This window comes from Mustela putorius, unplaced genomic scaffold (genome assembly GCF_011764305.1).
Source record: "Mustela putorius furo isolate JIRA1106 unplaced genomic scaffold, ASM1176430v1.1 tig00001094_pilon_pilon_pilon, whole genome shotgun sequence".
Lineage (NCBI taxonomy): Eukaryota > Metazoa > Chordata > Mammalia > Carnivora > Mustelidae > Mustela > Mustela putorius.
In genome coordinates, this window is record NW_025421566.1 from 3603977 (window position 1) to 3628464 (window position 24488).

At 58.5% G+C, this 24488-nt stretch overlaps 2 long non-coding RNA genes across 2 annotated transcripts; both read right to left on the reverse strand.

Annotated features, from left to right (window-relative positions):
• Window positions 1-6332: 6332 nt before the first annotated feature.
• Window positions 6333-7437, reverse strand: LOC123393972. Its single transcript, XR_006608777.1, has 3 exons — window positions 7418-7437; window positions 7221-7312; window positions 6333-6558 (listed from the first exon to the last, which is right to left on the reverse strand). It is a non-coding gene; the product is annotated as an uncharacterized LOC123393972 (long non-coding RNA).
• Window positions 7438-15034: 7597 nt separating this feature from the next.
• LOC123393973 lies at window positions 15035-16013 on the reverse strand. The gene is made up of 3 exons (XR_006608778.1): window positions 15945-16013; window positions 15749-15840; window positions 15035-15092 (listed from the first exon to the last, which is right to left on the reverse strand). It is a non-coding gene; the product is annotated as an uncharacterized LOC123393973 (long non-coding RNA).
• Window positions 16014-24488: the final 8475 nt, after the last annotated feature.

Here is a 24488-nt window from a genome sequence, read left to right on the forward strand (position 1 = left end):
TAAAACAATTTAACAGAGGGCTAAGAAAAGGAAAACAAGAAACAGAACCTGAATTATTAAAAATCCCCTCGGTAAGAAGACAACAGAGAGTGGCTTGGATTATAAAGATTATAAAAATTAAGCAGAGAACATGTATATAAAGGCAAGATAGTTGTATGAAACTGAAGAATCAATAAAAACACATGCATGTAATATAGCATGATATAATTAACTGCAATTGAAATTAAAATTAAGAAAAAAGAAAGTCTAGGAAAAATGAAAAAATATCACGAATACAATTGTCTGTAAAGGTATGATCATCAGAGACAATTTTATTTTTGTACAAAGAAATTCCACTGACCCACCTTGGGAGACAGACAGCATGAGTCTTTCATGGAGCCACAATAATACAGCAAAGCAGACCCAGATGCCTATCCCGTGAGACAATGTGTGGGCGAATCCTGTGGAGAAGGTGGTGAGAGTTGCCATCAGCCAGGTGACTACAGTGTGTACCCTTAAGAAGGCCGGACAGCAAGATGCTGTGGCTGGCATTCAGGTGACACAAAGCATGTATGCATGCACCTTCACCATTAGGGAAAGAGCACCTTGCATTGCATTCTGCCAACACTACAAATGCCATGGGAGGGGTTCCCAGTTTGCCTGGCCTGCAGAGGAGAACATGTCCTCCCTCGCCTTCCCATCTGCGGGCCAGCCAAGTCAGATCATCAGTGGAAGAGTAGGTTGGGCCATCACATCCTCAGCGCTGGCCTCTACGCGTGGAGAGAGAATACCCAAACTGTGGCTTCGGATGTACAAATTAGGCTTGGGACTTTTGGTTTGGGGCCAATGCAAGCCAATGACTCCCAACATTACAGGAACAAACGGATTTTTTACACCATATCTCAGTGGACTCAGTTGTCAAAGTGCCACATGTATAGTGGCCTGGACTTGGAGGTACCTGTTGTGGTTGCTCTGGGGATTCTACATCCTCAACGTATGCCGGCAGTTCCATACCGATTCTTGAGGCCACGGCTTCTTCTGTACCCTCTCACAGGTCTTCTTCAGCTCCGTCTCCTGAATCCGCGGTGGATGCATGGCTCTGCGCCATGGCTCCACTCCTAGGGCGGCCGGACTAATGTTATCGCAGGGGTTCGAGCTGTGCAGAGTTCATGCCAGCTGCATTCTGAGGTGCCAGCGGTGTTCAGTACAGCCGTGGGCTGACACGCCCACGTGTGTTCAGACCAAGTTTTCTGTGTGTGCCCATACATGCACATCTATGCAGGTAGATGTAACACTACCACACAGGTATGGCCTTCCACGTACACATAACTGCATATGGAAGCGTGAGCACAGAAAGGCTTTGATCATCAAGTCAATGGGGCTGATGGGCTGGCATCTGGACACCCGCTGCCTCAACATGGGACAGGGACCAATGTTTCATGTTTACTGGCTTTGTTTAGGCTTATGTTGTACAAGTCAGTCTTGCAGGGGCTTCTAAACAGGATACCCTCATGCTCCTGTCTAGGTGGTAAAATGGAAAGCAAGTGCGGTTTTGACTTTAGCTGTCCTGGCTCCCTGTTTTAGTGGTGGGGACCTGGGCCGAGACGCCCTCACCCTCCATGTACTGCCACTATGGGGGGCTCCCTGGCGTCTGAAGGGATCCGCCCTCCACAGCCTCACCCTTCTGTCCCAGCAGGGCCGGGACGGGAGAGGGGCCAGGCCAGGCTTCCACATCAGCCCAGTGCCCAGAGCCCAGGTGACAGATGCTTAGGGGTGGGGGACCCTGTGCCCTCCTCTCCCCTAGGCTTCACGTCCTTGAGAACACCCTACCAAATGCCACAAGCGTAGAGGAATCCACTGTGGTCCCTGAAATGGCCCGGACCGAGGACCCCTTAAGACCAGGCTCTACACGGGAGCTGTCCCGCTCCCCCGCTGCTCAAAGAAGAAACAACACGTACGGCACTCTCAGCTGACGAACACAAGCAGAGCCAGGTGGCAGCATGTGGGAGCCCGTCGAGGATACTCCGGCATTTGCAGACCAAGTGTCCCAAAAGATCGGTCTCCCCTACGCTCCCAGAGAGAGAAGCCTTCCCTCCTGGAGTCTCAGGCACGTCCACCCACCCTGCAAGAGGCAAGGCTTGCTCATACAGCTCATCCATGCCACAGCCTGACCCGGAACAGGCGTTTCCCATTGCACAATGCAGGGACAAGAAGCATCCGTGACGTTTGACCACCAATCCCTCCTTTGGGAAAGAGCCACTGCAACAGGAAAGGTTCCTCTACCAAATGTGGGCAGGGGGCTGGGCCTGCTGAAGGGCAGAAAGGATCCTCGGGAACCCTCACCCTCAGGGCTGCTGCCCTTGGAGCCTCTATGTTAGCTGGGGGTAGAGAAGCGCCTGGCAGGCGAACGCTCATACCTCCCCCACTGTCCTGGCCGCAGACTGGAACCTCTGCCAGCCTCCCTGGGCAGACGTGTCTCAGGTGAGTAGACACGGCTCAGGGGTGGCGCGACCCAGGGGCTCGTCTCAACACCTCCTGGATGAGGCTTGCGACAGGTACTGTGCATGCCATAGGTGTGTCCGTGGGACTGCGCACACGGCTATGTCCTCAGAAGATGGACGGTGCCCAAGACGGTCGAAGCAGCCGGCGCACACTCAGCCCTTCAAAAGGGGTTCATGATGCCTGGGGTGTTGGGGAGGACTAGGTGTGCCTATCAGGGCATTTCCCTTTGGGGAGCATAGAGGGTAGGGGGTAGAGCATAAGCGGATAGAGGGCATTGGGCACTTGCCTTCAGACCAGGAGAAGGAGGCGTATCAGGCTCAGGGGCAGCACGGGACAGACAGCACCCGGGTGGGTGTCCTGGGTCTTGCATTTGGCAATATTCCGCCCTCTCCTCTGTTGACCATCTGGGGGGCCCCAAGCCATGGTCCTAGGGAAGCAGGGAACTGGGGATCACGGGGCAGCGTGGGTGGATCGGTATGAGTGTGTCCCTAGACACATGAGTGTGCGACGGTGTGTGCCTGGGAGGGTGAGTGAGTGTGTGCAGGGCAAGATATGAGAGTGACTGAATCACTGTGTGTTTGTGGGGAGGGAGATGGACCGGTGTTGACCCTGAGTGTATGTGTCAGAGCCTGTGAGTGGCCAAATAGTCGTGGCAGGGGTGGGGGGTTTTAAACCAATGGTGTGCCTGTGTGTGTGTGTGTGCGTGTGTGTGTATGTGTGCGCGTGCGGGCACACACATGTGAGACGCACAGCTTTCCCAGCCATTTACTCTCCCTCCGGCCTCCTGGGCCAGAAGGAGAGCATTGTCGTTCCTAAGTTGCCAGTAACCCTGTCTGCACCCAACAGTCCCTCCACGGGGCCTGGCCTCCACTCCACAGCATTGTTTCTGCGCCAGAGAGGATGACCGTGTCAGCAAGAGGCAGGCCCCTTGCCAGACTGGTAGCGAGCACGGGCCCTGGGGTCCAATGGAAAATGAAACTATAGGCCCAGCCCTGCTGTGTGCAGTGGATGTGCTTGAGGACATCCCCAGGGAGCCCTCTGGAGGACTGGCATCGCCATCCCCCAAACCCAGACACTGGCCACGTTTGCCGCTGGCTCATCCTTCCCTAGCCTTGAACTCTGTCTTTACCCCAGGGAAGACATGAGACCTGATAGCTGGCCTTTTGTTCATCAACTCCCGCTGCCCAGCACCACCATCCGCACGGGCAGGACCTCCCCCCGCTGGGATGCCGTCCCAGAGCTTCTGTGTCCTAGACCTCTGGGCAAGCATGAGAGCCCATCCCTTCCTCGGAATGGGGATTCCAAGGCAGCATCGTAAGCACCAACCTTACACCAGGAGCTCAGGCACACCACCTGCTCCTTTCTGAGAAGGAGCTCATTCGTGAGCCTCCACACAGGAACATACAGGAACACGGGTGACATCGGTCTTCTACATTTCAGTGGTTTTTCTCGGGGGCCTCAGTCGACCTTGTCTTTCACCCCGGCACCAGGCTCCGTGGGAAGTTTTCACGGCTTCTGGTCAAGGGCGATGCTTCCTCATATGCATCTCAGCAGCGTGAACCTCCCTGGTTCACAGGGACAGACAGACACAGACACACGGGCACTCAGGCACTCAGAAGTGGGCTCTGCGTTCCCACACATGGTCGCTGAAACAAAAGAATGGAGATGGCACATGTACACACAGGCACACACACTGCTGCACAGACACACACACACACGCACACACTCACACAGAGTGAAAATACAAACACACCCCATCGGGCTCCATTCACACTCACAGACACAGACATACACACGTGCTCATGCAAATGCACCGAACACACTAAATACACACATGTATCTCTGGAACTCAGGCATGTACACCAGACATGCATGCAGGCACAGAGGTGCTTGTAAACACACACACACACACACACACACACACCACAGAGCTCTCTCATGCATACATGTTTGGTCCCAATTCAAATAGACGTACACAGGTGTGACAACAGTCACTCGTAGTCACAACACAAGAGACGACATCCAAAGCCTCTGGCAGACAGGCATACACAACTGACCCCAGCACATCGGAGCATGCACCTCACACAACACATGGGGAAGAATGTAAGCAAAACCCTTGTTCTGCATCCAAAAAGAACACACATGTACACAAGCCTGCACACACAAACACACACAGACACACACACATATGCATGTGGTCATGCGAACCCACTGTACACACTAAATACACATTCATGCACATGGATCTGAGGCCTGCACACCATCCCTTGCATGCAGACACATAGTCGCTTGCAAAAATACATGGGACAAACCCAATTCACACAAGGTCTCCGGCACATGCATACGCATTTGGCCTCACCATAAAAATCATTCACGTGTGTGCCCAAAAACAATAACATGCATACTCCAACACATCTATGGCCTCTGCCCAGAGGCATCTACAACTAACCGTGACACATCTCAGCATGCACACACACACATAGCACTAAGGGTACAGAAGCATGTAAGCAAAACCCATCATCTGTGTCATAAAGAACACACACGGAGCCTCTCTCTCTCTCTCTCTCTCTCACACACACACACACCATGTTCATGCTTATACAAACACAATGAGCTCTCCACTACATACACCAAACACACACAGGGAGCATGCTCAGGCATACATCCCTGCCCTCCAAAACACACAGCTATGCTTGCAAGCACACACACACGGACAACACATACAAGGTTCCGGCATAGGCGTACACAGTTGACACTGTCAAAAAAGAAGTCTGTCCCTGGTCCCCCGCAATCCATAAACATCCACAGAATTGGACACACGGGCATTCTCGCCTGTCTAAAACACATACTCCAACGCACACTCCCTGAGGATGCAGACACATGCGAGGAAAACAAACGACTTCCCTGACATAGAAATGCACACTCAACCGCTCTCAAACACACCCACACGTGCACGCACGCGCACAAAAGCCCATGCAAACCCACATGCATTCCCTGCACACATCCTATCTCTGTCACGGACTCATGCACCCTCAGCCCAAACACTGGACACAGAAGTGCACATGGAAACATACACACCCACACACACACACACCATAGCTCTCCAGCCCTTGTACAAAAAAGGCCCCAGAGAGACACAGACACACACACACACACTACAGGTTCTTTACTGAAGAGGAGGCACACAATGCATACACATGGTCGAGGGCATAGGGCCATTCACCATTGCCCATTCACACACAACACAAACACACACGTCCGTGTGCAAGCGTGGATCTGCCCTCAAAGGCTCCCTCACATATAAATACTCAGGATGTCACCCATCCCATGGTGCACACCTGCATTCCCTCACACATCCGTGGAACTGTCCCCCGCGCTGCAGGAGGATCGTTTGCCACAGGGAGGGACCGTGAGTGATCACCTCATCCTTGGTCCTCCCACGACCCTTGGTTTTGTGCTGGAGCTGACCAAGATCATGCATGGCATGCAATGCAAGGCACAGTTCCAGGTTGAAGGGCAACAGAAAAAGCTCTCCAAGCCATGTGAATACGGTGGTACGAGGAGCCCAGGGGACCCCAGGGCCCCACTCGGGAGCACCTTACCCCTCCTGTGCGCCCCGCTCTACAGAACAAGACTTCCCAAGAGAGACCCGCCTCTTCCCTTCCTCTGCCACATCCTGCTTGGAAGGGTGGGGTTCTGTCCGCAGGCCAAGAACGGCTGTGCCCTGGCCCCTTGCTCTCCATCACCCCACCCATGGAATCCAACAGGATGGGGGTTGGAGGGTCCCACCAGGCTTATTGCCTCCTTGCCATTTCCTGTGCCCCCAATATAAAACCACACATGGACACAAGGTGCTTTGTAACTTGTTTATGGCCCTTCTCCCTGACCCTGCAGCTAGGGGCAGGATCCTCTCTAGCGCTGCCCCTGCTGATCCTTGTCCCTTTTGCTGTCCCGTGCAGGATGAGCACCACGGAGAAGAGCCCATGCAGGTCTCTCAACGGTGGAGGCCTCATCAGATTCTTCTTGGTGGTGCAACGCGGATGCTCTGTGATGTCCACTTCCACACAGCTGCCATGCCTTGACACACACACACACAGACACACACACACACACACACACACACACACACACAGAGAAACATGAAAATACACACAAAAGTCTTAGCTATTTGTGAAAATGTATGATGCCAGGGATAGTGAACGTGATGTTGTGAGCATGCCTTGTACTCGTGGGATCCCAGTTCCTCCACAGCCAGGGCACCGTGACCCTGCTTGCGATGGCCTGGGACCATTCCCAAGGACATGTGAACGATGTGGGAGGACACGCGGTGCTCAGGCATGTGGACGGCCGTCAGGGAGTCGTGGTCCAAGAGTGGGCTGGGACAAGGAGCCCGACTCCCAAAGACAGGCAGGCCATCGCCAACCGAACGAGCGGCAGGAGGACCGAGAGAGAGGCCGACAGCCATGGGAGACACTTCAGGAAAATGGGCTGGGGGAGCCTTGCTTGTCCGGATTGGCCAGGGGTTTTCCGAAGGACAGCATGGCAGGCATGAACCTGCCGGACTAGACCCATCCTCGGCCCTGTGTGTGCGCTCTGAGTTCCCGCAGGCTCACTTCCCACCCTGCCACCTGCTCCATGGGTCCAAGCTCCTCTGAGCCTCAGTTTCCCCGCCACTAAATTGACTGTCCCCTGGCACCCCTGCCCACAGGGCTCTGGAACCAGCCCTCCTGGCTCCTCACCGACAGGTCGTCCTCTCAGCTCATTCCCAGAGGCCGCCTTCCTGCCTCGGGTAGTACTGCAAGGGATTGGGCCACAGGTCCTCGATGATGATCTGGTAGGGGACAAAAGGTGAGCTGAGCACGGGGCCCCCGACCCCGTTCCCCAGCAGCCGGGACTCCAACATCTGCGCTGCTGATGAAGGCTGCAGGGGCCTCACCCCGGCGATCCTGTTGGACCATGGGCAGCTGGGGTCAGACAAACAGACGAAGAAGTTCAGGGCCAGGAGGCAGTCAGTCACCACTCTGGATGTCTGGATGGGCTCAGTCCCCCTCACGGCCCCGTTTGCTTGTGTGCTCACCCGAGGCCCTGGGCCCTTGAGGGACCTTCTGTGCCCACAAGGGGGCTGCTCCGCTCACTTGCAGCATGGCTGCACACCCAGGGTCCCGAGCAAGGGCCTGGGAGAATTAGCCACACAGGGAGGAAAGGGGTACGGCGGGAGGAAGGAGACAGAGAGACAGAGACACCCAAACCCTGACGACAGACGTAGACGGAGGGCTGGGAGTGTTGAGAGAGATAGAGAGAGAGAGAGAGAGAGCGCAAGCGCGGGTGGGGGACATGGAGAGGGAGAGGCAGGGAGGGAGGAAACGTGTCTGGGAGCACCTGGGCCAGGGGCCTCGGCCGGCTTCAGAAGGGCCTGTGGAGACAGAGTTGGTAGCACACGGGGCACCGAGTCCAGGGTCCCGGGGCCCGCTGAAATCAGGCAGCCTGCTGACTGACTCTCAATGAGTGCAAGGGCACCACAGAACCCTAGGTCTCCGGGAACTCGGCAACGATACACGGTTTGAAGGACACGGAATGAGGCGGGCAGCCTCTCCATCTGCCCCATTTACCCCCAAATCCTTTCCTTCCAACATGTGCTCTGAGCCAAGTGGGCTGGGCTTCACTAGGAGTCCAGAGTGTTGACACGGGTTCTGGGACCGCAGAGGCGTGTGGGGGTGCTGCAGCCCCAAAGCACTGGCCCGAAGCTTCCACTCACAGAGGACTCCACAGGTCTCAGGCTCTGGCTTTCCCCCCAACACGCACTCGCCGCACCCACCTCCTCCCGGACCACCCACTGCTGGACCCCGGCCCCCTAGGCAGTGCAGTAGAAGGGTAGGCCCAGGGCTCGGGGCTTTGCGCTCCCTGCGTGCCCAGCGGCCTACTGCTGGCAGGTGCCCATTGCTGGAGGGGTGGGGGCCATGGTTGGGGGAGCCCGGCCCAGCTTCGCACTTCTCTAGCCCCTGGCTCAGGCTCAGGCTCTGCTCCCTGCTGCCCTGCTCCCACTGTCCTCCCCAGGGGCCAAAACCCAGCCGGCGCGATGAAGGAAGGATACGGCGCGTGCCCAGAAGCCAGGGATGCCCTGGATGATGGCCCTCCTTCGAGCCAGGTGACCACTCCGCTTCTGATTCATCCTGCGCTTGAGCCGCAGGTAGGCCCTGGTGGCTTGGACATCCACAGAGCGGAGCGCTTCCTGAACCACCTGCAGCGCGGCAAGGGCGGCCCCGGCTGTGTCGGGCCGCGGCACCGGCTCTGCCTGCGACAGCTCCTTCGGCTTCTCGACCTGCTCTGCTTCTGCCACCTCCTCGTCTTCCACCGCCAGCACCTCCTCGTCTTCCACCGCCAGCACCTCCTCGTCTTGCACCGCCAGCACCTCCTCGTCTTCCACCGCCAGCACCTCCTCGTCTTCCACCGCCACCACCTCCTCGTCTTCCCCCACGATATCCACCACCACAAGCACCAACACCTGCCCAGCGCCGGCCTCCTCCACCTCCCCACGCGGGGCCTCAGCTTCCCGCACAGCCGCGGCCACCAAACCGGCAGCTTCCAGGGCCAGAAGCGCCCCCATCTGGGACCAAGATGGACCCGGATTCTGGGGCAGCTCCGCCTTACCCGGACCTCGACCCCTACTCCATGTGGCCTTGCCCTTCAACCCAGGCAGCTGCGGAGGGCAGGCGATGGAGGCGGGAACCGCAGGTTCTGGTCCGCGCCCGGCGTCGGCGGCGGGCAGCAGCCGCCTGTCTGAGTGCGCGGGCCTGGGGCACGCATGCGCACAGGGACCCGGGGCGGTGGGTGCCGCCGCCAAGCGGAGGAGTCACGCATGCGTCCTGGGAGCGACAGAGACTCCGAACCCCAAGAGGATGGGGGTGCTCCCGGGAATCGCCCGGGATAGGGCCGTGGGCGTGGCCACCTCCCTCCTGGGCCCTTGCAGGCGCCAGAGCTAGCCTGGAAGGCCGCCCGGGACGCTCCCCCGCGGTGCCCTCCGCGCCTCCCAACCCCTAACGTTTCTGCACAGACACCTCGCAGGCCTTCCCGCCGGTGCCCTCGTGTTACAGTCCCGCTCGTCCCTTTCACATCCGTCCCTCTGGGAACCCTCGCCTGTCGCTAGCATTTGAAATCCAGCGGCTGAATCCCGTGACTCCCCGCAGCCCGAAAGCCTCCCACGCTCCTTCTTAGTGGAACCCGAGGAAAGCCCTGGGGGCATCGGCTGGTGCTCCAACGGAGCCGCGTACTGTTGTCGGGCTTTTACCCTGGAACAACCCAGCGGTGGAGGGAGCCAGGAGCCTACCACCAAGCTGCTGCGTGCAGGGGCCACCCCCCTCCACACCCCAGCACCACCCCGCTCCACCCAGCTGTCCTTCAGAGAAGGAATCTGCACACAATGTCCTTGCCCTGAAATTACGTAGCCAAGAGCCACAGTCCCTGGCCACCAGGGTGCACACAGAGCTTCTAAGCCGGCCTCAGCCAGCTCCCCCACTGGCACTGGGAGGCATGCTGACGGGCCAGACTTTAAGTCCGAGGACCAACTGCATCTTTCGGGGAGCCCGCCGCTGCTAAAACCCGCTCCCGCTGGACTTTCCTCTGCCCGACCTCTTTCCCTCTCCCGTCTGTGTCTCCTTTCCTCTTTGCGTTCTCTTCCGTCGCCGCCAGACCTTCATGCAAGGGCTCTCGGGGTCTTCCTTGCAACTTTGCTCCTAGTGCTCCCTTTGTCTGGGTCCCTCGCTGAGTGGAGTACCAGCCGGGGAGGGGATGGTGCACCAACCAGGTGCGCATTGACAGCACATGTGTCCTATTTCAGCAGGTCCTTCGGGTCCGAACCACCCCTCATGCAGGTGCACTCCAGGGGGGGATCATGGGCCATATAGGACGCCGGACACCAGAGGTGTAAGGAAGTCCCCGCGGGGCATGGCAAGGCTGCCAGCCTTGTGCTTGCCTCATGGGAGGGCCTCACATACCAAGGATGGTTGGGGGTGTCCTGGGGGTTTTGGAGCCGAAAGAAGCAGGAGGAGCTTCCTGGAGATGATGGGCAGGCTGCTTGGTGGGCCCAAGTGTCTCCGTTGCCCACGTTAGCTGTCAGTGCAGAGAGGGACGCCTGCAGTGAGAAAAAGGCATGGCCGCCTGTGGCGAGCAGGCAAATTATCTGAGACTGTCCCTGAAAAGGTCCCTGCGTTGGCGTGACTGGTGCAATCCAAACTGACCTAGAGGAGGGTCCTGAGGGTCCTGAGGCAGAAGTGCCCTCGAAACAGCACAGCCTTGCAGATGGGGGAGGCTGCGGTGGTGACAGAGAGTGGGGGGAGACAGGGAGCCTGGGAGGAGAATCACCATAGCCCAGGGGGAGAAGAAGAGCTGGGGAGCGAGGGGGGCGATGGGAAGGACAGACAGAGTTGAGGACGGACACGAGTGTGCAGGTGTGGGGAGGGAGACACAGCGACAGAGCGAGGAAGGCCGGAGGCACAGAGGGAGGCTTTGGTCGTACAGAGGGTGCAAGGCGTACTGGCCCGAAAGACATACCGCCTATGCAGAAGGGACCCCCCCCAACACACACCCGATTGCGGAAGCCAACGGTCCGCTGAGCAGAGCTCCATCCAGTGGTGTCAAAGAGGTCAGCAATCGTGTTCCCTGAAAACACTGGTCAGACAGCCAAAAAGGAAGTCATGGCGGCGGCGGAGAGGGTGGAAACAGACAGGGGCTTACACAGGAACCGGGTCTAGCAATCGTGGGCGCCAGGCGGCCCCGGTCAGTAAGGAGTCTTCACAGCCATCTAGGATGATGTAGACGACGGCACAACGGGCAGCCTTTAAAAAGCTGCCCCTGCCTACGCTCCGTGCGAGAGACTGACCTTTTCGTCCCGTAGCCACAGAGCATTTGAAAGTGGGACCAGTGTGAGTGATGAGTGACCTGATGACCTAGGCGTGGCCCCGGAGATCCCTCCCCCTCGCTGGCCGGCAGTAAGAGCGGGGCTGTTCCTCTGTTCCCAAGGATGCGTCAACACATGGCTTACGGCGCTGGCAGCCAAGGACTCCTCGAAGACTACTGAGACAGCCCCGGCCTCATCTCACTCCACGTTGAAGAACACGGGGCCCAGGGCCCAGGCAGATTGTCTCCGCGAGAGAAATTCATACAAACCCAAGTCGGGCCAACGGCCCCGCATCTGTGGCAAAGCAGAGACTCACCAGGGCCAAAGGCCATTATGCAGGCCCAGCTGCGCTGATATGGGCCCAGGCAGGGATGCGACATCAGAGACGTGACGGCACAGGCCTGGCCTCCACTCCCTCCACAGCATTGTTTCTGTGCCGGAGAGGATGACCGTGTCAGCAAGAGGCAGGCCCCTTGCCAGACCGGTAGCGAGCACGGGCACTGGGGTCCAAGGGAAAATGAACTACAGGCCCAGCCCTGCTGTGTGCAGTGGATGTGCTTGAGGACATCCCCAGGGAGCCCTCTGGAGGACTGGCATCGCCATCCCCCAAACCCAGACACTGGCCATGTTTGGCGCTGGCTCATCCTTCCCTAGCCTTGAACTCTGTCTTTACCCCAGGGAAGACATGAGACCTGATAGCTGGCCTTTTGTTCATCAACTCCCGCTGCCCAGCACCACCATCCGCACGGGCAGGACCTCCCCCCGCTGGGATGCCGTCCCAGAGCTTCTGTGTCCTAGACCTCTGGGCAAGCATGAGGGCCCATCCCTTCCTCGGAATGGGGATTCCAAGGCAGCATCGTAAGCACCAACCTTACACCAGGAGCTCAGGCACACCACCTGCTCCTTTCTGAGAAGGAGCTCATTCGTGAGCCTCCACACAGGAACATACAGGAACACGGGTGACATCGGTCTTCTACATTTCAGTGGTTTTCCTCGGGGGCCTCAGTCGACCTTGTCTTTCACCCCGGCACCAGGCTCCGTGGGAAGTTTGCACGGCTTCTGGTCAAGGGCGATGCTTCCTCATATGCATCTCAGCAGCGTGAACCTCCCTGGGTGGGACAGATATGCAGACACACACACACGGACACACGGGCACTCAGGCACTCAGAAGGGGGCTCTGCATTCCCACACCTGGCCCCTGAAACCAAAGAAAGGAGATGGCACATGTACACACAGACACACACACACGGCTGCACACATACGCGCGCACACACACACACACACACACACACAGAGTGAAAATACAAACACACCCCATCGGGCTCCTTTCAAACACACAGACACACACACATACACACGTGCTCACGCAAAAAAAAACACACCGAACACACTAAATACACACATGTATCTCTGCAACTCAGGCATGTACACCAGACATGCATGCTGGCACAGAGGTGCTCGTAAGCACACACACACACACACACACACACACCATAGAGCTCTCACAGAACGTCTCTGGCACAGGCATAGACATTTGGTCCCAACTCAAAAGGACGTTCCCAGGTGTGACCTGGGACACTCGCAGTCACACACACACAAGAGACCACATCCAAAGCCTCTGGCAGACAGGCATACACAACTGACCCCAGCACATCGGAGCATGCACACTCACACAAACTTACCCTTGAGGAAAGGGAAGAATGTAAGCAAAACCCTTGTTCTGCATCCTCAAAGAACGCACGTGTACGCAAGCCTGCACACACACACACACACACACACACACACACACACACGCAGACAGGCGAGCGGTTTGTGAACCCACTGTACACACTACATACACACTCGTGCATATGGATCTGAGGCCTGCACACCATCCCTTGCATGGAGACACATAGGCGCTTGCAAAAACACTCGGGACACACCCAGTTGCCACAAGGACTCTGGCACAGGCATACGCATTTGGCCTCACCATAAAAATCATACACGTGTGTGCCCAAAAACACTAACATGCATACCCCACCACCTCTATGGCCTCGAGCCCACAGGCATAAAAACGTGACACATCGGCGCATGCACACACGCTCATAGCCCTAAGGGTACAGAAGCATGTAAACAAAACCCATCATCTGTGTCATAAAGAACACACACGTAGCCACTCTCTCAATCTCTCATACACACACACACACACACACACACACACTGACACACTTATACAATCACAACGAGCTCTACGCTCATACACAAAACACACACACGGAGCACACGCAGGCATGCATCCCTGCCCTCCCCCACACACAGCTATGCTTGCAAGCACACGCACACACGACAACACATCCAAGGTCTCCGGCATAGGCGTACACTGTTGACCCTGCTCAAAAAAGAAGTCTGCCCCTGGTGCCCTGCAATCCATAAACATCCACAGAATTGGACACACAGACATTCTCACCTGTCTAAAACACATACTCCAACGCACACTCCCTGAGGATGCAGACACATGCGAGGAAAACACACGACCTCCCTGACATAGAAATGCACACTCAACCGCTCAAGCACACCCACACGTGCACGCACACGCACAAAAGCCCATGCAAACCCACACTCATTGCCAGCACACATCCTATCTCTGTCACGGACTCAAGCACCCTCAGCCCAAACACTGGACACAGAACTGCGCATGGAAACATACACCCACAACACACACCATAGCTGTCCAGCCCTTGTACAAAGGAGGCCCCAGAGAGACACAGACACACACACATGCACTACAGGTTGTTTACTGAGGGGAGGCACACAATGCATACACATGGTGAGGGCATAGGGCCATTCCCCATTGCCCCTTCACACACACACACACACACACACACACACACACACACACACGGACACACGTCCGTGTGCAGGCGCGGACCTGCCCTCAGCGGCTCCCTCACACATAAACACTCAGGATGTCCGCCATCCCATGGAGCACACCTGCGTTGCCTCACACATCCGTGGAACTGTCCCCTGCACTGCAGGAGGATCTGTTGCCACAGGGAGGGACCGTGAGCGACAGCCTCATCTTTGCTCCTCCCACGACCCTTGGTTTTGCGCTGGAGCTGACCAAGAAGATGCATAGCATTGCAACTCAGCAATGCAGGGCACAGTTCCAGGTTGAAGGGCAACAGAAAAAGCTCTCCAAGCCATGTGAATACGGTGGTACGAGGAGCCCAGGGGACCCCAGGGCCCCACTCGGGAGCACCTTACCCCTCCTGTGCGCCCCGCTCTACAGAACAAGACTTCCCAAGAGAGACCCGCCTCTTCCCTTCCTCTGCCACATCCTGCTTGGAAGGGTGGGGTTCTGTCCGCAGGCCAAGAACGGCTGTGCCCTGGCCCCTTGCTCTCCATCACCCCACCCATGGAATCCAACAGGATGGGGGTTGGAGGGTCCCACCAGGCTTATTGCCTCCTTGCCATTTCCTGTGCCCCCAATATAAAACCACACATGGACACAAGGTGCTTTGTAACTTGTTTATGGCCCTTCTCCCTGACCCTGCAGCTAGGGGCAGGATCCTCTCTAGCGCTGCCCCTGCTGATCCTTGTCCCTTTTGCTGTCCCGTGCAGGATGAGCACCACGGAGAAGAGCCCATGCAGGTTTCTCAACGGTGGAGGCCTCATCAGATTCTTCTTGGTGGTGCAACGCGCATGCTCTGTGATGTCCACTTCCACACAGCTGCCATGCCTTGACACACACACACAGACACACACACACACACATACACACACACACAGAGAAACATGAAAATACACACAAAAGTCTTAGCTATTTGTGAAAATGTATGATGCCAGGGATAGTGAACGTGATGTTGTGAGCATGCCTTGTACTCATGGGATCCCAGTTCCTCCACAGCCAGGGCACCGTGACCCTGCTTGGGATGGCCTGGGACCATTCCCAAGGACATGTGAACGATGTGGGAGGACACGCGGTGCTCAGGCATGTGGATGGCCGTCAGGGAGTCGTGGTCCAAGAGTGGGCTGGGACAAGGAGCCCGACTCCCAAAGACAGGCAGGCCATCGCCAACCGAACGAGCGGAAGGAGGACCGAGAGAGAGGCCGACAGCCATGGGAGACACTTCAGGAAAATGGGCTGGGGGAGCCTTGCTTGTCCGGATTGGCCAGGGGTTTTCCAAAGGACAGCATGGCAGGCATGAACCTGCCGGACTAGACCCATCCTCGGCCCTGTGTGTGCGCTCTGAGTTCCCGCAGGCTCACTTCCCACCCTGCCACCTGCTCCATGGGTCCAAGCTCCTCTGAGCCTCAGTTTCCCCGCCACTAAATTGACTGTCCCCTGGCACCCCTGCCCACAGGGCTCCTGACCCAGCCCTCCTGGCTCCTCACCGACAGGTCGTCCTCTCAGCTCATTCCCAGAGGCCGCCTTCCTGCCTCGGGTAGTACTGCAAGGGATTGGGCCACAGGTCCTCGATGATGATCTGGTAGGGGACAAAAGGTGAGCTGAGCACGGGGCCCCCGACCCCGTTCCCCAGCAGTCGGGACTCCAGCATCTGCGCTGCTGACGAAGGCGCAGGGGCCTCACCCCGGCGATCCTGTTGGACCCTGGGCAGCTGGGGTCACACAACCAGTTGAAGAAGTTCAGGCCGCTGGGGGGTCTCGCCTGCGGCTGGCAGCACCACGTTCATAATCCCAGAACCACCGGACTGGAGTGCAACGAGTCTCCCGATATCCTGCGGGCGGGACGAGGAAACTTAAGGGAGGCTCTCCGAGGCCTAGGACCCACGCCAGCTCTCGCTCTCAACAGACGACCTGTCCCCCTTCCTGTACCAAATCCCTGCAATGCCCCGAGGACCCCACACTCCTCCCTTTCCACCCCCGGGCCCTCATGCCGGGAAGCCCTCCGCCAGCTCCTCTGCACCTCAAGCCCACACCTACCGCTGATGCTAAGGTGATACTCCTTAACGATCACGTCATTCTGGCTTGGAGGATCAACAGGGCTGAAGCTCCCGGGGCCCAAGAGGGCAAGGCCAAGAGCCCGCCCGCTCTCCCTGCCTATGTCCTCTCTGGCCTGTGCCCGTGCTCAGCGGGGCCAGGAGGCAGTCAGTAACCACTCTGGATGTCTGGATGGGCTCGGTCCCCCTCACGGCCCCGTTTGCTTGTGTGCTCACCCGAGGCCCTGGGCCCTTGAGGGACCTTCTGTGCCCACAAGGGGGCTGCTCCGCTCGCTTGCAGCATGGCTGCACACCCAGGGTCCCGAGCAAGGGCCTGGCAGAGTCAGCCACACAGGGAGGAATGGGGTAGGGCGGGTGGAAGGAGACAGAGAGACAGAGACACCCAAACCCTGACGACAGACGTAGACGGAGGGCTGGGAGGGTTGAGAGAGAGAGAGAGAGAGAGAGAGCGCGAGAGCGAGCGAGCGAGCGCGGGGTGGGGGACATGGAGAGGGGAGAGGCAGGGGAGCGAGGAAACGTGTCTGGGAGCACCTGGGCCAGGGGCCTCGGCCGGCTTCTGGAGGGCCTGTGGAGACAGAGTTTGTAGCACCCAGGCACCGTGTCCAGGGTCCCGGGGCCCGCTGAAATCAGGCAGCCTGCTGACTGACTCTCAATGAGTGCAAGCGCACCACAGAACCCTAGGTCTCCCGGGAACTCTGCAACGATACACGGTTTGTAGGACACGGAATGATGCGGGCAGCCTCTCCATCTGCCCCATTTACCCCCAAATCCTTTCCTTCCAACATGTGCTCTGAGCCATGTGGGACTGGGCATCACTAGGAGTCGAGAGTGTTGAAACGGGTTCTGTACAGCCAAGGCCTTGGGGTGCACAGCAACAAAGCCCTGGCCCGGAGCGTCTACTCAGAGAGGACTCCACAGGTCTCAGCCCCTGCCTTTCCCACCAACGCCCATGCCCGCACCCTCGTCCTCCGGGACCACCCTCTACTACACCCCGGCACCTAGGCTGTGCAGTAGAAGGTTGTGCCCACTCCTCTGGGGTTTCGCCCACTGCTGGCAGTGGGGACTACTGCTGGCAGGTGCCCACTCCTGGAGGGGTGGGGCCCTTGGATGGGGGAGCGGGGCCCTTCTTCTCAGCACTCCTGCCCCTGGCTCAGGCTCTGCTCCCTTCTGCCCTGCTCCCACTGTGGTCCACAGGAGCCAAAACCCAGCCGGCGCGATGAAGGAAGTATACGGCGCGTGCCCAGAAGCCAGGGATGCCCTGGATGATGGCCCTCCTTCAAGCCAGGTACCACTCCGCTTCTGATTCATCCTGCGCTTGAGCCGCAAGTAGGCCCTGGTGGCTTGGACATCCACAGAGCGGAGCGCTTCCTGAACCACCTGCAGAGCGGCAAGTGCGGCCAGGCTGTGTCGGGCCTGGCCACCGGCTCTGCCTGCGACATCTCCTTCCGCTTCTCCACCCGCTCTGCGTGCGCCACCTCCTCGTCTTCCACCGCCAGCACATCCTCGTCTTCCACCGCCGGCACCTCCTCATCCGCCACGATATCCTCCACCACCAGCACCAACTCCTGGCCCCCACAGCCTCCTCTCGGCCCTGCTGGGCCTCAGCTTCATGCACAGCCGTGACCACCACCTCCGCATGCCCGCGGGAGCCGGTCTCCCTGAGGGCAGCCGCCTCCTCACGCCCCCGTCTGGGACCAAGGTGGTCCCGGATTCTGAGGCAGCCCCGCCTTCCCAGGACCACGACTCCCTCTCCATGTGGCCGTGGCCCTGAGCCTGGGCAGCTGCGGAGGGCAGGCGATGAATGGGGCACCCGCAGGTTCAGCTCGGACACCTGGGAACCAGGGTGGGCAGCTGCCTCTTATCCGAGTGCGCGGGTCTGGGGCACGCATGTGCACAGGGCCTCCGTGCATCCGGGGCTGAGATAGCGGACACAGCGTGCTCGCGGGTAGTCACGCATGCGGCCCGGGAGGGATACAGACTCCGATCCCTGCGCAGAACGCTGGTTCCTCCGAGGTCTAACCAGCTATGGGGCAGGGGGCTTGTCCCTGGCAGGCCCCAGTGCCAGCCAGGAAGCCTGCCCTTGCCCGCCACCGGGGTGGCTTCCGCGCCTCTCAACCCCTCTCGTTTTTTTCGGAGACACATCTCAGGCCTTCCCCACAAGTGCCCAGGTTATCACAGGGCCACTCGCCCCTTTCTCATCAGTCCGTCCAGGACCCCTCGCCTGTCACCCGCAATTGAAATCCAGCAGCTGAATCCCGTGTCTGCCCCGAACGCCTCCCGAGCACCTTCTCAGCAGAATGGGAGAAAAGCCCTGGGGGCATCAGCTGGTGCTCCAACTGAGCCACATCACTGTCCTGTGGTTTTCCCCTTGACCTGCCCAGTGGTGGAGGGAATAGGAGCCTACCACCAAGGTGCTGGGTGCTGGGACCATCTGCCTCCCGAGCCCACCACCTCCCACCCGGCTTTCCTTAAAGAAGGACACCGCACACAAAATACTTTCCCTGAATTAAATTAGCGAAAAGAGCCAAGGACCCTGGCCACCTGGGTGCCCACAGAGCCGCAAAGCAGCTTCAGGGGAGGTCCGCGATCAGACTGGGAAGCATGCTAATGGGCCAGACTTTTAATCCAAAGAGAAACTCTGCACACTGTCTGACCAAGCCAGTGGCCAAACTCTCCCACTGTGCTTTCCTCTGTCCGACTCCTTTCCCTTTTTCTCTGTGTCTCTTTTCCTCTTTGCTTTCTCCTTCATCACCGGACTTTCTTGCTAGGGCTCTTGTGTCTTTCCTCTAGCTCTGCTCCAAGTTCTGCCTTAGTCTGTGTCCGCCACTGAGTGGAGTACCAGCCGGGGAGGGGACGGACAAGTGAGCACTGACAGCACATGTGCCCTTTCTCTGGTACTCACCACGTCCTTCCGGTCCGAACCACACCTCATAGAGTCCAAGAGCCAAGGGGGACGGGGGTACTGTGGTGGGCGGGATAGGACACATGCCGCCTGAGGGGTCAGGAAGGCCTCCTGAGTGACGGCAAGGCCATCAGCCTTGTGGTTGCATCATGGGAGGGCCTCCTTTAAAAGGAACGGGTCAGTGTGTCCTGGGGAGGGATTTTGACCGCAAAGAAGCAGGAGGAACTCCCTTGGCGCTAAGTGCAGGGTGTGTGGTCGCCACAAGTGTCACTCTCTCAATCTGCTTCTCAACACAAACAAACACCCCTGCAGGGAGAAAAATGCATGGCTGTCTATGGGGAGATGAAAAATGTCTGAGACAGTCCTTGAGACTGCGCAGACTGCGGAATTCCTGGTACAATCTAAACTGACCAGCATGTGCCTTCCTGCCCAAGCCGTTGGAGGAGGCTCCTCCTGGGATTACTGCAGGAAAAGGAGCAAAGCCCTGGAGAGGGAGAAGGCTCTGGTGGGGACAGCGGGAGGGGGATGAGAGGGAGTCTGGGAGGAGAGAGAGAGAAGCCCAGAGAAGAAGAGCTGGCGGAATGGGAGGGAGGGAGAGAAGGGAAGAGAGGCACAGGGGCAGGTGGGAGAGGAGTGTGCTCCAATGGGGAGGGAGAGACAGGCAGGGAGCTGCGAGGAAGGGTTAGGCAGGGCGGGAAGGACGGGTAGGCCTCCAGCTGAATTCATACTTTGCAAGGCGTATAGACCCAGAGGACACATTGCCTGTGAGGAAGGGACCCGCCCCCCAATCGTGGGAAAGCCAAAAATGGGCTGAGCAGAGCTAAATCCAGTGGTGTCCAGGAGGGCAGCTGTCACGTTTCCCGAAAACATGAGACAGCGAGTGAGGAAGTCACAGAGGAATAGAGGGTGGAAACAGTCAGGGAGTACACAGTCACCAAGTAGTGCAATTGTGGACTGCCCTGTGTCAGTAATGGGGCTGCTCAGTAATGGGGCTTCACGGCACTGGAGTACGATGTGGACGACAGCAGAACGAGCAGGTTTTGAAAAGCTGGCCACGTCTATGCTACGAACGAGAGACTGGCCTTTTAGTCCCAAAGTCACAAAGAATTTGAAAGTGGGAGGAGTGAGGCTAAAACCTCCGAAGATGGACGCTGCCCTACATGGTCGGAGCAGCCTGTGTGCACTTGGCCCTTAACCAGGGGAGCATGCTGCATGGGGTGTTGGTGAGGACTAGGTGTGCCCTCTGGAGGCATTTCCCTTTTAGTGGTCTAACTGGATAGAGGGTATTGGGCACTTTCCTTCAGACCCTGGGGAAGGAGGCATATCAGCCTCAGGGTCAGCATGGGTCAGACAGCACACGGGTGGGTGTCCTGGGTCTCGCATTCAGCTATACTCTGCCCTCTCCTCTACGGACCATCTGGGGACACGGATCCAAAATCCTAGGGAAGCCGCGAACTGGGGATCACGGGGCAGCGTGGGGTTGCCTATCCGTGAGCTAGTCTCTGGACATGTGAGTGTGTGACTTTTGGGTGCCTGGGAGGGTGAGGGAGTGTGTGCACGTCAGGACATGAGAGTGACCGAAACCACCGTGTGTTGGGTGCGGGGTGTTGGCTTTGCTCCTGAGTGTATGCGTCGGGGTATGTGAGTGGCTAAATATTCTGAGGCTTAGGGCGGTTTGAAACCGATGGTGTCCGTGTGTGTGTGTGTGTGTGTGTGTGTGACACACACTCTCCCTGGCATTCATTCTTCCGTCCAGCCACGTGGACCAGAATGACAGTGTCATCTTTCCTACCTTCCCTCGTCCCACTTTCCCCTCTCCAACAGTCCCTCCACAGGGCCTGGCCCCCACTCGCTCCCGCTGTATCTGGGGCTGAGGATGACTGTGTCAGCAAGGGCCTGGGCACGCCTGTTTAGAAGAAAGGAGAGCACTGGCTCTGGGGTTCAAGAGACTAATGAAACTACCGTCCCACCCTTGCTGTGTCTGAGCTCATCCACCAGGGGGCATCTCTGGAAGAGGGTCCTCGCCATCTACCAAAACTTGACACTGGACATGTCTGGCCCTGGCTCGTCCTTCCCTTTCCTTGTCCTCTGTCATTTCCCCAGGGAAGACATGAGCCCTTTCAGTCAGCTGGCCTTTCGCTCATCTCCTCTCCCCGCCCACCTCCACCATCCCCGGGGGAAGGACCTCCGCCACGCCGGGATGCAGTCCCAGAGCTTGTGTGACCTAGACCTCTGGGCAAGCATGCATATTCCCTTCCACGGAATAAGGATGCCCAGGCAGCGTGGTAAGCATCGAAGGGAATCCCATGAGCTCCGGCACCCCATGAAGAAGACCGTGTGCGAGCGTACCCACAGTAACACACGTAAGCACGGCTGACATCGCTCTTCGACATTTTAATAAATTCACAGGAGGCCTCAGTCGGCCCTGGGTTTCTTCCCGACACCAGGCTCGAGGTGGGTCCCTGCTCGAGGGCCCAAGCTGATCATTCGGCTCCCTCTGAAAGGTCCTGGACTCTTTCCGGTCAAGCGCAAGGCTCTTGCGTATTCACCTCAACATGCTGAAGTTCCTGGGAGAGACGGATACACAGACACACAGACACACAGGCACACAGGCACACATGAGGAGGCCGGTGAGTATCCTCTATGGGCCATACACAGGTTTGCTAGAGGGTTCAAGACCCTTCGGGGATCAGAGGTCATTCTGCCCTGCCCCTCTCCCCGGGCCTCGATGGCGATCGCCTGACATGTCCTCCAACCACGTAGCAAATAGCTCTGTGCATGCTGGCCAGTGTTCTCTGGATGTTTGCGGTGGGCACAGGAGATTGCCCTGGGAGATGGCTGGGAAAACTCTACCGATGAACACAGAAAGGTAACGGGGTGACGCATGAGCCTTCACACCAGGGAACCCAAACTCTGTGCCAAGGATGGCAAGAGGCACTGAGGCGGTGCCCAAAGCTGAGGCGCCTGCTTCTCCAGCTCTGCTTGTTGGTGTGGCCTGACCCGCGTGCCTCAAGCTTCCCAGGCAGAACCAGTTTGACACCGCACTCCCTGACTCATGCTGATGCCCTTTGCACACGGGGTCACCGCCTCTTGAGCGTTCCGCTGAGCCGCCGTTTCTTCATGTGGGACGCCCAGGTCCCACGGAGGCCTACGGAGCATTTTCTGCACCCACGCCCCGGTCTTCTCACCTGCACTCCTCTCAGTTCCTCCGCTGGCTGGGGCCTTCTTCCTCATGTAGTACTGCAGGGGATTGGGCCACAGGTCGTCCATGACGATCTGGCAGGGGAAACGGGGCGGGGCTCAGAGGCCCATCCCAGTCGGCTGGGGAACACAGCCAGGTTCACGTGCGCGGTCTCTCCCCGGGACCCACCTCAGCTATCCTGCTAGACCCGGCAAAGCTGTGGTCAGAGAGCCAGTTGAAGAAGTTTAGGCTGCTGTTGTGGTGTCTGCGGCTACGGGCCTCCCGTTCATAACAGGGGGGTGCCACTGGATGGGAGTGGAATGAGACGGCTCGTACCCTGCAGGAAGATGGGTACGTGCGAAGGCGCTGCCTAATGCATCAGGTGCAACCCTGCCGCCTCCACCTGCTGCCACCCCTCCACGCAGAGGCCCCCTTACCAGCAGCCCTGAGGACATACTCCTTCTCAACGACTTCATTGCGGAAGTAGGAGTTCTTGCGAAAGAAGAGCAGGACCCTGCGGCGATCACAGGGAGACCCGAGTTCCTCCACCTGCCGGGCGGCAAAGTGGGGAGGAGGGTTGAAATCTCTGTCCAGCAGACCCTTGCCCTCCTGGCCTTGGGGAGAAATCGCTTCTGTTATCCCCTCTTCTCCCATCCCCCAGGCCGGCCTCCATCTCCCGGGCCAGACCTGCAAATCCGTCATGGAGCCAAGTATGCCTTCATCTTGCTCACTGAGCATGGCTGACAGCTGCGGGTGGTTCCCAAACTGCTTCGGGTCAAGGACTCTCCCAGGGCTGGAGAAGAAAAGAGCTACAACAACGGAGCAAGTCTGCACAGCAAGTGCAGCCTTGGGTCCCTACCACTGGGACCCACTCCCTCCTCACAGATTGTGTCAAGGCCCCCTGCGCCCCCGCACGGCCCGCTGCATTCGTTAAGTCAGGTGGTTCCCTGCTGGGCGCTAACAGAGAAAGCTGGACCCACGGCCCCCTGCCCGGCACATCGAGGACAACCTGCGGCCCCACCGGGCACCACCCCCCGCCCGGAAGCAGGAATTCGAAACCGTCCCGAACACGGAGGCGTGAGCCGGGGCCCCTGCCACAGGAGTCTCCTGCACTAGCCCGGCCACATCGGGGTCCCTCCATGAAGGTAGCAAGGATACAGCCTTGGCCCAGAAGCCAGGGATGCCCCGGATGAGGGCGCTTCGGTGTTCCAGGTGACGCCGCCGCCTCTGCCACAACCTGAGCTTGAGCCCAGAGCAGGCCCCGCTGGCGTCTTTGTGCAGGGGCTCCAGCTCTGACTGCAGGGCCGCGAGAGCCTGGAGCGGGGACGGGGGCGGACCTGGCCGTGCCTCTGGCTTTGTTCTTCCCCTTCCCGCTTCTCCTGCAGCTCCTGCGCGTCTCCCTCCTTCTGGCTCCCCTCCCAGGCCTCTTCCCTCCTGTCTTCCTTCTCCTCCTCCTGCACAGGTACCTCTGCAACCTCATCCTCAACAGCCTCCTCATCCTCCTCCTGGCCCTCCTCTTCCTCAGCCTTTTCAGGCTCCTCCACCTCCTCCACCTGCTCCTCTTCCTCAGTCTTCTCTTCCCCCTCAGGCTCCATCTCTTTCTTTCTTCTCCACCACCTCCTCCTCCTCAACATCCTCAACCTCCCTCTCCTTGTCCCTGCCACCCTCGGCCTGCTCAGCCTCTTCGGCTTCCTCCTCAGCCTCCTGCCACTCCTGCTCTTCTGCCACGTCTTTTTCTCCATCCCAAGCTCCTCTTCCTCTTCCGTCACCTCCTCAGCTTCTCTAGCCTTCTCCTCTGCCTCCTCTTCCTCCTTCTCTGGCTCCTCTGGCTCCTCTCCCTCCTCTGTCCCCTTCTCCTCAGCCGCCTCCTCTGTGGGCTTCACGTCCTCCATCTCCTCCTCAGGCGCGCCCCCTCCTCAGTCCCCAGCTCCCCTTCTTCCTCCGCTACTTCCCACGCACCAGTCTCCTCAGCCTCCTCTTCCTCCCCATCCTCCTGCCGGTTCTCCTCAGCCTCCTCCTCGGACTCCTCGGACTCCTCCAACTCGTCGTCCTCCTCCTCGGTCTCCTCTCCCTCCTCAGCCTCCCCGTCTT